Source organism: Rattus norvegicus, chromosome 13 (assembly GCF_021556685.1).
Source record: "Rattus norvegicus strain SHRSP/BbbUtx chromosome 13, alternate assembly SHRSP_T2T, whole genome shotgun sequence".
NCBI classification, from domain to species: domain Eukaryota; kingdom Metazoa; phylum Chordata; class Mammalia; order Rodentia; family Muridae; genus Rattus; species Rattus norvegicus.
Genome location: NC_141546.1, coordinates 36,200,001 through 36,216,766, shown reverse-complemented (window position 1 = coordinate 36,216,766; position 16,766 = coordinate 36,200,001).

Genomic DNA, 16,766 nt, shown 5'->3' with positions numbered 1-16,766 from the left:
GACTGTACCTTCAGTGTGTAAGCCAAAATAAACTCTCTTTACACAGGCATCTTTTTTTTCATAGCAACAAGAGAAGTACCTGATACAAAGATAAATGTCACAAGACAGCTGTTTATTTTACCAGATTTTTCTTGACTATCTCCCTTGCTGGACTTATTTTTAACTAGAAATAGGAAAACAAACAAGAATTTAAGTGTCACACTTATGAGATTAAGGAAGATGGACATACTATTTCATGGTTGCATCCCAATATCCAGGTTGAGTTAATTCACAAGGAAGAAGGCCCTTGGAAACCATTTTCATCATGCTGAGCTTAGTGAGGCAGAGATTACAAAGTCGTTTGAATTATTTTAGGCATCAAGGAGAGGAGAGGCCAGGTGATGGATGTGCCATAGAAATCTTCAAAAATATATTTCCAATTATTAACTGACTATGTAGTTTTCTTATTCTTTCTCTTCGTTTATTTATTTATGTATTTCTTTATTTATTTACTTATGAACATTTACTAGAGACAAATAGTCACTCATTTCACATCAAAAATTTTCAATAGGGCTTCTTTTTTCCCACTAAAAATTAGAGAAAGGTTAAAAATAATACTTTTACCTAAATTTTTAAAAATGTTAATGTTTGACTATATGTTTGAGCTATGATTTCCCTCACAAAACAATACATTTGATACTTGTATCTTCATGTTAATAAGAAAAACAATATTTGGTGTCTTGAGGAGGTAACAACTTTCAATGGCAATTGTTTTGATCTTATTTTAGGCTATAATGAACAAGAAGGTTTGGACAACTGCTGAAGAATATTGTGTACCTAAGAGTCATTTGTCCTCATTCTGTCTCAAGTGATTAATGTCCTGTAAACTCATGGTTTTGGATGCAGGCCAGTGTTTTAGAAACTCCTCCATAAATGGGCAACATCATAGCTCCTACAATATTTAGGTAGTATCTGTTCATTAATTTCTAAGACTTTCTTTATAACTATAAAGTAAACAAGCATTATGTTACATATAACAGATGTACCTAGAGTTTTTCCAGCAACTATTCTCTAGTTATCTATTCTGTCACACAACACACATGGAGAAAACTGCATATTTATTTGGGAGATCACATGTCTGAGAGTTGTTATTAAGTATAAGTGGTTTCATGTACAGACTTGAGTATTATTAGGAAAATACAATTCATAATTGTTTAGATTTGTAATTTAAACATCTGTGTAGAGCAGGACAGGATAACAGAACAAGAGTAAAAGGAAAGAGGATAAGGAGGGAAGAAATTATGAGAGGAGAAGGGAATGGTAGGAGACAAACATCTGTAGCAGGGAAAGGAAAAGGGGAGATAGGAAGGAAAATAGAAAGAATGGCACAAAATGGGGTATGAAGAAGGAGAAAATGGGAAGGGAGGGAAGGGAAAATTAAGGGAGGGGAGGAAGGAAAGAGAAGAAAGGGAGAGAAGAAAGAAGGAAGGTAAGAAAGTAAGTTAGGGAAGGAATGAAAGAGAAGAAAAGAAGAAAGAAAAAAGAGAGGGAGGGAAGGAAAGGGGAACAGACAGAAAAGATAAGGGAACACAGAAGGAAGAGAAGGAAGGGGATAGAAAGATGAAGAAAGGGAAGAATAGAAAACAGTTTCCAAGATACCGGGGCATAGCATGTTTCGTTATAAGAATGAGCCGTTAGTGGTGATTGATAATACTTCAGCTTCATTCAATATTTACTGAACACCTTGGTGAGTACAAACCCACTTCTGGGTGTTATGTTTGATATGGAACAAAGGAAGACGAGCCAGCCATGTACCTTCCATGAAGGGACACAAGAATGAAATGGAAGGTGATCTTCAAGATGCAAGTCTCCTATGTTCCTAATTCCCTGAGCACCACCAGTTTCCACAATCAACTCTAGTCCTGTCAGGTGCCACTCAGGCACCATCCTTGGATAACATTTTGATTTCTTAACAAAAATTTCAAGATGTAACTTTGGAAACAGATTCAGAGACCCACAGCCAGACATTAGATGGACCACATAGGGCCTTGTGGAAGAACAGGAGGAAGGATTGAGGGACTGGAAGACAACAGAGACACCACAGGAAAACTAATGTGGACCATTGGTGGCTCTCAGAAATTAAACAACTAACCAAAGAGCAAACATAGTCTGGACCTACCCCTCACCCCACAACATACATGGCAGAAGTGGTGCTAAGTCTTCATGTGGGTCCTCCAACAACTGAAGCAGGACTTGCCTCTGAATCTGCTGCCTACCTATGTATCCTGTACCCCTAACTGGGCTGCCTTTTCTGGCCTCCGTGGGAAAGGGAGCACCTAGTGCTGTAGTGACTTGATGTGCTGAATGTGGGGAGTAGTAGTTGTCCCTTCTCAGGGGATGAGAGAGAGGAATAGGGGGGGCAATCCTTGTGAGTGGGTACTGGGAGGAAAGAGGGGGTAATATTTTAATGTAAAGTGAATAAGTAAATTAATTAATGAAACAATATAACTTCAAAAGATTAAATGCCAGCTAGGACTATTGTAAAGAGAATGAAGCATGACTCTTCCCCTGAGATGCCCACCCTTATGCTCCCAGTGTCTCTTCCCTCATTCCTAAGTTACTCTGTCCTTCTCTTAACCTTCCTGCTTGAAATCTATATGAAAATCCTTCTAACAATAATCAAAATCTGCTCCACGTGAGTTTATCCTGAAAGCCTTGTCCACACTGAGACCAAAGAGATGGTTTTACCTAAGTTGTGGTCCCTCAAACATTAAAGTAATCCCTCAGGCTTCTGTAGGTGGTGGTAAGATAGTTGTACAGGCTGCCCTGCAGCCTGTGACAGATGGTCAGAGTGACAAGGAGGTTCACAAAAACAGAGTACATTGGGTACAAAATTAAATTAAGAACTTTTGAATGAAGAGAGTATCTAAACCATGGGAGATTCAGTTTTGAAAGAAATCCCTACAAAGAAACGTTAGCCACAGAAAAATACATTTGAAAGAAGAACATTGTAATTCACACAAGAACAACACTATTCCACTTTGACTCCTACAGCTGGGGACTTGCTTTTTCTAATATCCCTGTTGAAATTAACAGTTTAATTCACTTTTCCATTTATGAGACAAATGTTCATGTAATCTAGTGCCACGGTGACACCTGTTTGTGCCTGGATTTAATTTTCACAGACAGCCCATTTGCCTGTTTGTACAGGAATCAAATTAGGTTGTCCATGTATAACACACGAGCAGTTTAATGAGGTTCAGACCTGTCTCCCAAAGCCACCACTGTGTAAAAAGTGTTTCACTTGGGAAATTAAAATCTTCATCGCCACTGTCATAAATCTACAAGGAGGGCCGACTCTCCTCTGTATTAAGTATCCACAAAGAAGGGAAACAAGATGATAAATGTGTATCTGCCCATTCCTGAAACAATTTGTGTAAATAGTTTAGGATTGCTTGCTATTTCTACCAACTGCACATGGACATGTGCAGCCAATGCCCACACAGTCTATTGTCTTTAGGCTCTTGCTTTTTTACAAATAAAGAGACTTTCCAGTAACTATTTCACATAAACAAATGTGGGAAAATAAGCCCTATCAAGCCAAGGAAAACATGCCTTAACAGTTAATTACAGACTAAGAAAAAAAGCAAAGATTAGACACAAATCTAATTAAGGGACTAACTGTTCACAATGTTCTCGAACTTTGCCACATCTTGTATTCTGACATAGTTTAATGTCCTTTGTCCGATGTATTTATCATAAGGTGCTGGAGTGAGGCAGAGTGAAACCATCTACAGAATAAATTTCTTAAAAATAAAATCTAGGCACAGTACCTAAAGCAAAGTCCTTGTGACAGTCTCCCAATGCTTGCATGTAATTGGAGTAACTCCACAGTAGGGGCATAACCAGTTAATTTTTTCCACAGAACTAAAACTTTATCCAAGGGACTGGGAAGATAGCACTATGGTAGGAGCACCTTCTGCACAAGCATGAGGAAATGAGTTTGAATTTCTACCACAGAGGTAAAAAGCCAGGTGTGCTTACAGATGTGTCTGTAATTCCTGCAGAGTGTATGAGGCAGAGACAGGAGGATGACTGGGACTTGTTGGCTGCTATCTGATCAGTAGGTTCAGTGAAACATGAGTTCTAATAAATAAAGCTAAGGATGATAGAACAGGACATCCTTCCTCCTCTAGACTCTACATCCATTCCTAGCACACATTTGTACATATACAACACATACACACACACACACACACACACACACACACACACACACACAAACACACACCAGTTTTATAACTATTGGTTGCTTAACTCTGTCTATTTGAGCTACAAGGCGAATCACCCCACTTTGGTTTGACTTGGGTCTTAGCCCCCTTCAGTAGCATTAGTAGTTGCCTAACTTTGACAACCCTTCCCAGCACTCCTTCCCTCCTTCCTTCTGTGTTAATGTTAGACACTGTCTGTGCTGAATGTGACCTTGACTGTTCTTTTCAAAGCATGATCTCCCATTTCAGCTGGAGTAAATGGGAGGTGTGGGACTCATTAGGTTCTCTCAAAACACTGGCTTGTTGGCTAAGGCTATTAGTATCATTTCTTTCAGTACTTGCCAGAAGTAAGATGCTCCTGGCAGCAAGTTTGTTGTGAAAGATCCATCCTTCTCATCCAAAATTTTGCTGTGGATCAAGCCAGAAGCAAACCTTGCCACTGTTTAATTTCTGTTCAGCGCAAGTCAGTTTTCTCCTTACAGTGTTGGGAGAAAGGGAGCCACAGGCTTCCCAAATATAACAGGTATATACTGTTACCAGTCTTTGACATGCAAAACTGTTAAAAATTCTTAGCACCTACACTCTAGGGAAGAGCCGCTAGACTGGAAGGCATAAAATATCATTGAAAATTCACAATTCATTTCCCCGAAATGCCAGAATAAGGTTGTTAACTGCTCACAATGCACAGACAGGTCCTCAGAGGAGAGGAGCCGGGTGCAGGAACACTCAACACAGAGCTCAGAGAGGTGATATACCAACCATTATTTCAGCTTCAATCCGGGCAGAAAGACACATATCCCATAATAAGGGGCTATCTCACCACAAATCAGTCTATCATTCTGTATCCAATTGCAGATTAATAGGTGACATTACATGGAAATCTCGTTTGTTACATTTCACAAAGGTTGGTGGGAAGTAATGCATTTTTATTGTCAGAGATGTAATAAAAATTTTACTAAGTACAGAGTAAGAAATGAAAAGGCATATTCACACCCTGCTGTAAAAGATGATTAGGATTGATTTTTCGATGGAGATGCGTTTAGACACGAATTTATCTACATCTATTTCTATGTATTGGGGTTGGACTATGAAGTATCTCCTATACTGTAGTCTATAGGATCATGCATTTGAACACCTGATCCCCAGTTGGTGGCGCTGCTTGGGGAGATAATGAAAATTTTAGAAAATGTGCATGAAGGATATCTGGGAGCAGAAGTCCAGAGACTGATGAGCAGGTCAGGTGCTTTGAGGTTTATAGACTAGCTATAATCCTTGTTCTCTCTCCCTGCTCCCTGTGTACAGATGAAATGTGATCAGCCAGCCTTTCACTGCTGCTACCCTGCCTCCTCTCAAAGATGGATGGTTACCTGGGCGTGTTAGATGAGTTAACTGCTTTCTCCTCTGACTTGTTTCTTGTTGGGGAATTTTATCAGAGCAACAAAAAAGCAACTGATACATTGTGGCTCCCCCTGCCTTTCTCTTTCCCCCTAGTTCTCATTCCCATTCCCTCCATCCATGGGATTGTAAATAGTGTTTTAGAAAGGTTAACATTGTTCAATCATGATCAGGAATGTGAGGTTTACACTACTTTCTAAACATGAAGTGAGCCTATGTGGTGTTTTGAATAAAAACTTTGCCCCAAATCTTAGATGTTTGAAAGCATGGTCCCCAGTTAATGGAGGTATCTAGATGTTTAGGAGATGTTGCCCTGTTGAAGGAAGTGTACCACTGGTTTTGAAATATTTGAAATATTATTTGCAATATTTGAAATTTGAAATATTTCAAATCCTCACACATTCCATGTTTGCTTTCTATTTCCTGGTTGTGATTTGAGATGTGAGCTCTCAGCTTCTATTATAGCCACCATGCCTACAGCTGGCTGCGTCAACTTGACAACATGGACTGTAACCCTCTGCTACCGAAAGTCAAATAAATCCCTTCCTCCATATGTTTCCTCATCCTGGTCCTTCATCACAGAAGTACCTAAGTCACTAATGCAGCCCTGTTGAATAACAGGGATATTAACAGGAAACTCAGTTACTTCTGTTTCGGCATCTCCAGACTTGAATGTGGTCAGACGTCTGATGGTTTCTAAATACCCTAATATTTATGGCCTTATGGCAGTCATCATTTACATCCTTTTGGATTTTTAAATCCGTGGGGCAGATAAAATGGTTCAGGGAGTAAAGGTACTTGCTAGCAAACCATATTCCTGAGATTGACCATTGTAACTCTGAAGATAGTAGAAGAGAATTAATCTTCATAAGTTGTTGTCTGACCTCTCCATTTAACACACACACACACACACACACACACACACACACACACACACGAACAGTAAACAGATGTAATTTTTAAAACTGTGGGTATGCCTTGATTTAAGAGCTATGGGCATTGGCCTCCTGTTTAGAGTTGCAGGATTTGTTGACCTATTAAATTTCGCTCTGATTGTTATCTATTTATTTATCTTATTTATTTATTTTGCAAGTAAACTACCTTCTAAACAAGTATTTAGTGCTAACCCATTGAGTCACTTTGAGATTCTTGTTACTGCTTTCTAATCAATTATGAAACACTAGGAATCATGATTGATAATTCTTTTTTGTTGTTGTTGTTTTTATTAGCCCAGACATTTTCCTCAATAACTTGTACCTGGAAAATGCCTCTCTGAGACCTCTGAAGGCTCCAAATTCATTTTCTGTATGGTCCATGAATACGTCAAAATGTGTGCTTTACTGTGTGATACAAATAGGGAGAGCAAGTTTTCCTTCACAACCAGGCAGGTAAACCTCAGGCTTAAGCAAGTCAGGTTGCAGTATTATGGGATATTGATCACCCAAACACATATTAAAGGGTGGAGTCACATGTCATAGGTTTTATTCCTAGGATACATCATCAGAAGAGAAAAAGCAAAATGATGGACAGAATAAATACTAAAATAAATGAAGTTAGTTTCTAGCCTTAAGTACTGTGGATTCAGTTATACACAGCTGTTTCAGATCTGTTTTATTTTTCAATTTTTGTTTTAGTTTTGCTCTTTCCTCAAGTTAGACTTTGTGTATCTTCCATATAATTACAAATGATAAATTATTAAACAAGAAAATTCTTGATGCTCTATGTAGTATGCTTAGTATATTTTGAAGCACAGTATTAATTTTTTAATGTCCTCCTATTCAGCTAAATATCAAAGTCATATTTCCTACTGTGATGGTTAGCTTTAACTGTTAACTTGACTCAATCTAGAATCACCAGGGAATAAAGTCTCAATGAGGGGTTGTCTACATTTTATTGGCCTATGGAGATGTCTGTGGGATATTGTCTTAACTAAATTAACTGATTTGGCAGACACATCTCGCTTTGGATGGCACTGTTGCCTAGGAATCGGATACTGAACTGTAGAGGCATAGAGAAATCAAGCTGGCAGAAACAAGCGAATGAGCATGGGTTCATGTGCTTCCCTCTACCCAGTGTGATTGTGATGCTTCAGCTCCACCCAGATCTGGGACCTTCCCATAGAGATATACTATAACATGAAGTTGTAAGCTGAAAAATATATTTTCTCTCTTAAGTTGTGTTTGTCAGGGACTTTTTTCACAGCAACAGAAATAATACTATAATATGCCAACTTATGTGAACAACGCCAACGACTGGCTCCTATGAGTTCCTTTTCTCCTGCCCTCTTGTCGCCTTGCTGTCTATATTTGCCCTCATTCTTCCCTTCCTCATTTCTACATATTTATACCCAGTTTCCACCTTGTTCCTCTTCATGTCTTCACATCATTAACAGCAGATTTTATTTTTTTTATTTTCTCTACCCTTCTCCTATCTCACTTACCATATCCTTATTCTCACCCCATTGTAATCTGCATGGTTTACTTGCTTCTCAAACCCTTATTTTAACAGAAGTTAGTATATATATATATATATATATATATATATATTTACTTGTAAAAAAAAAAGATGCCATCTGAGAATGAGAATTAAGAATCCCCCTGGCCAGGAGGGAGAAACAAAACATAAAAGGCAGCCTTATAAAGAAATAGCACCACATTTCCTCCTTATAGTGGTACTGACTTAGGCATGCATTTTATTTAATTTTTAAACTAATTATGAAAATATAGAGAGATGGACAAGCAGGTAGAGAGAGATACAAAGGTCTTTATGTTGATTTTCAAATCTGTTCTAAGGCAAGAACACCAGCAACCACAGCTAAATAAAAATAGTAAAAATAAGTTAATTTTGGACTAACGGACTCTCTTCCTTTTACAAGAAAGAGAAACCTGTCCAGCTTTTTTACTTTATGACACAGTGTTCTCACTTGAAATGCTCACAAGAGAGAAGAGCAGTTACCAGAAATCTTCAGAAAAAAATATATCATGCTTTACAAAAGATCACAGATTTGCATTGAGATATCTCATTCTTAGTATCTTTGGACACATGCAATTATAGATTGGATATACATGGATATAATTGATACAGAATTTACATTAGACCTTCATAGCACCACTTTTCTGGCTTGAATCATCTCCGATTTTATGATCTTGTCATAGATATTAAAAGGGCAGGGAAGAGACTGAAGAAAGCTTTTGGAAAACTGAATTGAAATACAACCATACGTATACTTTGCTTTGAACTGAATCTATTAGAACAGGTAAGTGATGTAATTTTGTTTAAATTAATAATAATAAGAAGAAAGAAGACAAGGAGGAAGGAAGAAGAAAGAAGGAGGGAGGAAGAAGAAAGAAGAAGGAGGAGGAGGAAGAGGAAAAGGAATAAGAAGGAGGGGAGGATGAAAGGAAGGAAGGAAGGAAAGAAAGAAAGAAGGAAAGAAAGAAAGAAGAAAGTAGAAAGAAAGAAGTAGACATTGACAAAGAATTTGCTGTGTAGTATCCTAATAACTGGCTAAATGCCTTCCCAGCATTTGTGTCCAATGTCCAGATAAATAGAAAATGAGACTTTTCCTGTGACCTGTCTTGGATATCTTTGTATGTACAGCAATTATGAGTATATTGTCTCAAAGGCAATATATTGTGTGGCCACCAGGATTGTATTCAAACCTGCCTCATAGGAAAATCTTTTCCCATTTTGGACAGGGCAAAGATGGTATTTCGACTTCTTCTATTTCATTTTGCACACATATTTTTTTTCTTTTTCTTTTTTTATTAACATGAGTATTTCTTATATACATTTCGAGTGTTATTCCCTTTCCCGGTTTCCGGGCAAACATCCCCCTCCCCCTCCCCTTCCTTATGGGTATTCCCCTCCCAACCCTCCCCCCATTGCCGCCCTCCCCCCACCAGTCTAGTTCACTGGGGGTTCAGTCTCAGCAGGATCCAGGGCTTCCCCTTCCACTGGTGCTCTTACTAGGATATTCATTGCTACCTATGAGGTCAGAGTCCAGGGTCAGTCCATGTATAGTCTTTAGGTAGTGGCTTAGTCCCTGGAAGCTCTGGTTGCTTGGCATTGTTGTACATATGGGGTCTCAAGCCCCTTCAAGCTCTTCCAGTTCTTTCTCTGATTCCTTCAACGGGGGTCCTAATCTCAGTTCAGTGGTTTACTGCTGGCATTCGCCTCTGTATTTGCTGTATTCTGGCTGTGTCTCTCAGGAGAGATCTACATCCACCTCCTGTTGGCCTCCACTTCTTTGCTTCATCCATCTTGTCTAATTGGATGGCTGTATATGTATGGGCCACATGTGGGGCAGGCTCTGAATGGGTGTTCCTTCTGTGTCTGTTTTAATCTTTGCCTCTCTCTTCCCTGCCAAGGGTATTCTTGTTCCCCTTTTAAAGAAGGAGTGAAGCATTCACATTGTGATCATCTGTCTTGAGTTTCATTTCTTTTGGCATCTAGGGTAATTCAAGCATTTGGGCTAATAGCCACTAATCAATGAGTGCATACCATGTGTGTTTTTCTGTGATTGGGTTACCTAACTCAGGATGATATTTTCCAGTTCCAACGATTTGCCTACGAATTTCATAAAGTCATTGTTTTTGATAGCTGAGTAATATTCCATTGTATAGATGTACCACATTTTCTGTATCCATTCCTCTGTTGAAGGGCATCTGGGTTCTTTCCAGCTTCTGGCTATTAAAAATAAGGCTGCGATGAACATAGTGGAGCATGTGACTTTTTTATATGTTGGGGAATCTTTTGGGCATATGCCCAAGAGAGGTATAGCTGGCTCCTCAGGCAGTTCAATGTCCAATTTTCTGAGGAACCTCCAGACTGATTTCCAGAATGGTTTTACCAGTCTGCCATCCCACCAACAATGGAGGAGTGTTCCTCTTTCTCCGCATCCTTGCCAGCATCTAATGTCACCTGAGTTTTTGATCTTAGCCATTCTCACTGGTGTGAGGCGAAATCTCAGGGTTGTTTTCATTTGCATTTCCCTTATGACTAAAGATGTTGAACATTTCTTTAGGTGTTTCTCAGCCATTCGGCATTCCTCAGCTGTGAATTCTTTGTTTAGCTCGGAACCCCATTTTTTAATAGGGTTATTTGTCTCCCTGCGGTCTAACTTCTTGAGTTCTTTGTATACTTTGGACATAAGGCCTCTCTCTATCTGTTGTAGGATTGGTAAAGATCTTTTCCCAATCTGTTGGTTGCCATTTTGTCCTAACCACAGTGTCCTTTGCCTTACAGAAGCTTTGCAGTTTTATGAGATCCCATTTGTTGATTCTTGATCTTAGAGCGTAAGCCATTGGTGTTTTGTTCAGGAAATGTTTTCCAGTGCCCATGTTTTCCAGATGCTTCCCTAGTTTTTCTTCTATTAGTTTGAGTGTATCTGGTTTGATGTAGAGGTCCTTGATCCACTTGGACTTAAGCTTTGTACAGGGTGATAAGCATGGATCGATCTGCATTCTTCTACATGTTGACCTCCAGTTGAACCAGCACCATTTGCTGAAAATGCTATCTTATTTCCATTGGATGGTTTTGGCTCCTTTGTCAAAAATCAAGTGACCATAGGTGTGTGGGTTCATTTCTGGGTCTTCAATTCTATTCCATTGGTCTATCTGTCTGTGTGTGTACCAATACCATGCAGTTTTTATCACTATTGTTCTGTAATACTGCTTGAGTTCAGGGATAGTGATTCCCCCTGAAGACCTTTTATTGTTGAGGATAGTTTTAGCTATCCTAGGTTTTTTGTTATTCCAGATGAATTTGCAAATTGTTCTGTCTAACTCCTTGAAGAATTGGATTGGTATTTTGATGGGGATTGCATTGAATCTGTAGATCGCTTTGGTAAAATGGCCATTTTTACTATATTAATCCTGCCAATCCATGAGCATGGGAGATCTTTCCATCTTCTGAGGTCTTCTTCAATTTCTTTCTTCAGAGTCTTGAAGTTCTTATCTTACAAATCTTTTACTTGCTTGGTTAAAGTCACACCGAGGTACTTTATATTATTTGGGTCTATTATGAAGGGTGTCGTTTCCCTAATTTCTTTCTCGGCTTGTTTCGCTTTTGTGTAGAGGAAGGCTACTGATTTATTTGAGTTAATTTTATACCCAGCCACTTTGCTGATGTTGTTTATCAGCTTTAGTAGTTCTCTGGTGGAACTTTTGGGATCACTTAAATATACTATCATATCATCTGCAAATAGTGATATTTTGACTTCTTCTTTTCCGATCTGTATCCCCTTGATCTCCTTTTGTTGTCTGATTGCTCTGGCTAGAACTTCAAGAACTATATTGAATAAGTAGGGAGAGAGTGGGCAGCCTTGTCTAGTCCCTGATTTTAGTGGGATTGCTTCAAGTTTCTCTCCATTTAGTTTAATGTTAGCAACTGGATTGCTGTATGTGGCTTTTACTATGTTTAGGTATGGGCCTTGAATTCCTATTCTTTCCAGGACTTTTATCATGAAGGGGTGTTGAATTTTGTCAAATGCTTTCTCGGCGTCTAATGAAATGATCATGTGGTTTTGTTCTTTCAGTTTGTTTATATAATGGATCACATTGATGGTTTTCCGTATATTAAACCATCCCTGCATGCCTGGGATGAAGCCCTTTTGATCATGGTGGATGATTGTTTTGATGTGCTCTTGGATTCGGTTTGCCAGAATTCTATTGAGTATTTTTGCGTCGATATTCATAAGGGAAATTGGTCTGAAGTTCTCTTTCTTTGTTGGGTCTTTGTGTGGTTTAGGTATAAGAGTAATTGTGGCTTCATAGAAGGAATTCGGTAGTGCTCCATCTGTTTCAATTTTGTGGAATAGTTTGGATAATATTGGTATGAGGTCTTCTATGAAGGTCTGATAGAATTCTGCACTAAACCCGTCTGGACCTGGGCTCTTTTTGGTTGGGAGACCTTTAATGACTGCTTCTATTTCCTTAGGAGTTATGGGGTTGTTTAACTGGTTTGTGTGTTCCTGATTTAACTTCGTTACCTGGTATCTGTCTAGGAAATTGTCCATTTCCTCCAGATTTTCAAGTTTTGTTGAATATAGGCTTTTATAATAAGATCTGATGATTTTTTTAATTTCCTCTGAATCTGTAGTTATGTCTCCCTTTTCATTTCTGATTTTGTTAATTTGGACATACTCTCTGTGTCCTCTCGTTAGTCTGGCTAAGGGTTTTGTCACGCGCCCAACGTCTCGCCAGCAAGAACGATGCACAGACACCAGGATCCTTCTGCAGCAAAGCGTTTATTACATCTTGAAGAGGAGAGAGAGAGCCCCAGAATGGTGCTGCTTATATGCACCCTAATGTGGCGTGTCCACGCCTGATTGGTTGCTTACCCATGAACTCACAGGCACGCCCCGGAATGGGCAAAGACCTGGCACGAAGGCACTCTTGCACATGCGCACACAGTTAACTTCCTGAAAGGAAGTCGGCTGGCGCGGTGAAGGCTGGCGCCATCTTGTAATGACGGAGGCTATCCTGGCTTTCCACGTGGGGCGCAGTGGAAGCCAGCGCCATATAGCAGTGGCGAATGTTATTGCGGCCCTCTACATCTCCCCCTATTTATTTATTTTATAACAAATCAATTATTTTATAACAAATCATGATCACCCTATCACGTGCAATGAGGAAACCTCAGCGATGTGCAAGGGCTGATCAAAGGATCACTGAGTCTCTCTCATCCCAGTGCAATGGATCCACAGATCCATGGGGTGTAAGAGCAGAGAACTCAGATACAGAGAGAGTCCCTCTCCTCCCAGTGCAATGGATGCACAGATCCATGGGGTGCAGGAGCAGAGAACTCAGATACAGAGAGAGTCCTGAGCAAGATAACCAAATTCCAGGGGAGGCCCCTAGTACAATGGCCACAAGTGCTTGAGTGATAACGGCCTTGTCATGTTTCTGTTGAGATTTGAGTTTGCAAACCAACCATAGTATGAACAATGATCCACAGCATAGGGCTGCACCAGACAGAGCCACTCCCAATAAGTAGTGGGTACCTCATTTGGTCCTCCTCAGCTGTTACCACCAAGGACCGTAGTCAAGCCGCTCCTATAATAAAATTTAGAATTCCCAATTGTTAGTAACTACTCCAGAGTGTTCACCCACTGTACTTGTCTAACAATAGATTGGGGGAGGATAACTCCAGACACTGCAGACACAATGTCTGCAGCAGTAATGGCTGCTACAATAGCAGCGAAAGTGTCAAGGTCTTTTCCAGGACAGTTCAGGATCAGTCATTTTTCTCTGGAACAACCAGCAGACAATGGAACCATTTCTGAGATCTGTACAACCAGGGCAGAGTTCCCCAGTCCACAGCAGCTTTACGCAGGTATCATTCCTGTGAAGCTACAGTCTGTAAAATGACCAGTTAAGGCAGCAAGAGTCACCAGGGAAAATGAGGGGGGCAGCAACGGCTGGAGTCCACTCTTCTCCAGCAAGCAGCAGTGCACAGAGCGGGCCACAGTGGGACAGGACACATGCAGCGGTAACACTGACTGCAGGAACGGCAAAATCTCTGTGATGACAAAGGATGAAGGGGAATCTTCTATCTTCCTCTCAGGGCAGAGGAATGACTCCAGGGACCCGAACCAGGAGAGCTGAATAACCAGGATCAGCAAGTCTCAGCAACCACTCAGGCAGCTGGCACACTCTTGTAGCATCCTGTAGAAAAAACACAAACATTCCCTCTTCCCCATATAAAATATATGGACAGGAACATGTCGATAAGTGGATCTCTCTATTTCACCTAGGCAGAAGTATGTCTAGTTGTAGGGTGCCATAAACTTTGGCATCCAAAATTTTAAAATTGAAATAAAAGGAGCATTATTTAGCATACAGAGATAACTCCCCATTTTTATTTATTAAGATATAGTAAAGATATTATTTATTAAGGTAAGTCCTCGAGGATTAAGTTGAGGACACTGAGCACTTGTATTTATAAATTGACTTGTATACCAAAATATTGTCTCCAGCACAATTGTATTGGATATATAAAGAATGAGATTTTTTCACTAATTGTTCTTATGTAAGGCCTATAATCTGTCTGGTATCTGTCCTCCCTTGGTAAAGAGCCCAGGCAATCCAGTTTGAGTTCTTAAATGTCCTATAAAGGAACAGTATTTAGTGCTCTTAACCACTAAGCCATTTCTCTAGCACCTCACAAACTTTATTTACCTAAACATAAGCATTAATTAGAAATGTCAAATCTTGTAAATATTGTCCAGATTCAGTCTTACTAGAAATCCCTGAGCTGGCAGGGTGAGGCTGGGAGTTGAAAGTAAGCAAAAGGAGTCTTCCTCTTTTCGTGAGGGTGTGTTATCAACTCCATTACCATTTTCAAAGAGCTGGGTCTATGGTTTTGTTTAGTTGTCTGAGCCAGAGCACTGAAAGGACAGTGAGTTGTCAGACAATTTACACTGAAATCACTCACTGATTTTAAGTAGAAAACCTGTCTCTAATAAAGCATTAAGTAATTGAAATCAATTGTAAACCACAAGCCACACATTGGCTATCAGTATGTGAATAGAAAGTTTGATTTAAAAACAGTGGCTAAACTACGGAATTTAATAATCTGTGTTGAAGCAATAGAAACTCAAGAGAATAAACAAGTGATCCAATCATACCTGTATCCATTTCATTAGATGAACCACCTATAAATACACTAAGCGCATTTCCTATGGGTAGTACGCACAAATATGCAGGAAGTACAAAAGCATGTAAAGAGTAAAATTATCAATTTTGCCTGAAAAATTTGTATATGTAATAGGCCAAATATCAGTATTTAGTAGTAACCAATTAACTGTTGTTTGGAATAAGATATGTTTTACCAGGTTTCTATTCAAAATACTTCCATGACTCCAGTCCACAACTCTGTACTAACACAGCTGAAGCTTTATCTCCAATGTGCATAACAAAGACCTAAGTCCTCTGGTAAGGTGAGGTACTTAGCCAATTAACATATCTTTAGTAGCTTAAAATTAGTTTCAAATATTCTTATCTGGAGTAGTGCAACAGCTACTCCCCAAATACTAATAAACCCTGTAGAGGTCTGTCTATGTCTCTGTTTAATTTCTGTTTGCATGATCTGTCCATTGATGAGAGTGGGGTGTTGAAATCTTCTACTATTACTGTGTGAGGTGCAATATGTGTTTTGAGCTTTAGTAAGGTTTCTTTTATGTATGTAGGTGCCCTTTTATTTGGGGCATAGATATTTAGGATTGAGAGTTCATCTTGGTGGATTTTTCCTTTGATGAATATGAAGTGTCCTTCCTTATCTTTTTTGATGACTTTTAGTTAAAAATTGATTTTATTTGATATTAGAATGGCTACTCTAGCTTGCTTCTTCTGACCATTTGCTTGGAAAGTTGTTTTTCAGCCTTTCACTCCGAGGTAGTGTCTGTCTTTGTCTCTGAGGTGTGTTTCCTGTAGGCAGCAGAATGCAGGGTCCTCGTTGTGTATCCAGATTGTTAATATATGTCTTTTTATTGGGGAGTTGAGGCCATTGATGTTGAGAGATATTAAGAAATAGTGATTATTGCTTCCTGTTACATTCATATTTGGATATGAAGTTATGTTTGTGTGCTTTTCTTCTCTTGTTTTGTTGCCAAGACGATTAGTTTCTTGCTTCTTCTAGGGTATAGCTTGATTTCTTATGGTGGGCTTTACCATTTATTATCCTTTGTAGTGCTGGATTTGTAGAAAGATATTGTGTAAATTTGGTTTTGTCATGGAATATCTTGGTTTCTCCATCTATGTTAATTGAAAGTTTTGCAGGATACAGTAACCTGGGCTGGCATTTGTGTTCTCTTAGGGTCTGTATGACATCTGTCCAGGATCTTCTGGCCTTCATAGTTTCTGGCGAAAAGTCTGGTGTGATTCTGATAGGTCTGCCTTTATAGGTTACTTGACCTTTTCCCCTTACTGCTTTTAATACTCTTTCTTTATTTTGTGCGTTTGGTGTTTTGACTATTATGTGACGGGAGGTGTTTCTTTTCTGATCCAATCTATTTGGAGTTCTGTAGGCTTCTTGTATGCCTATGGGTATCTCTTTTTTTAGGTTAGGGAAGTTTTCTTCTACGATTTTGTTGAAGATATTTTCTGGTCCTTTGAGCTG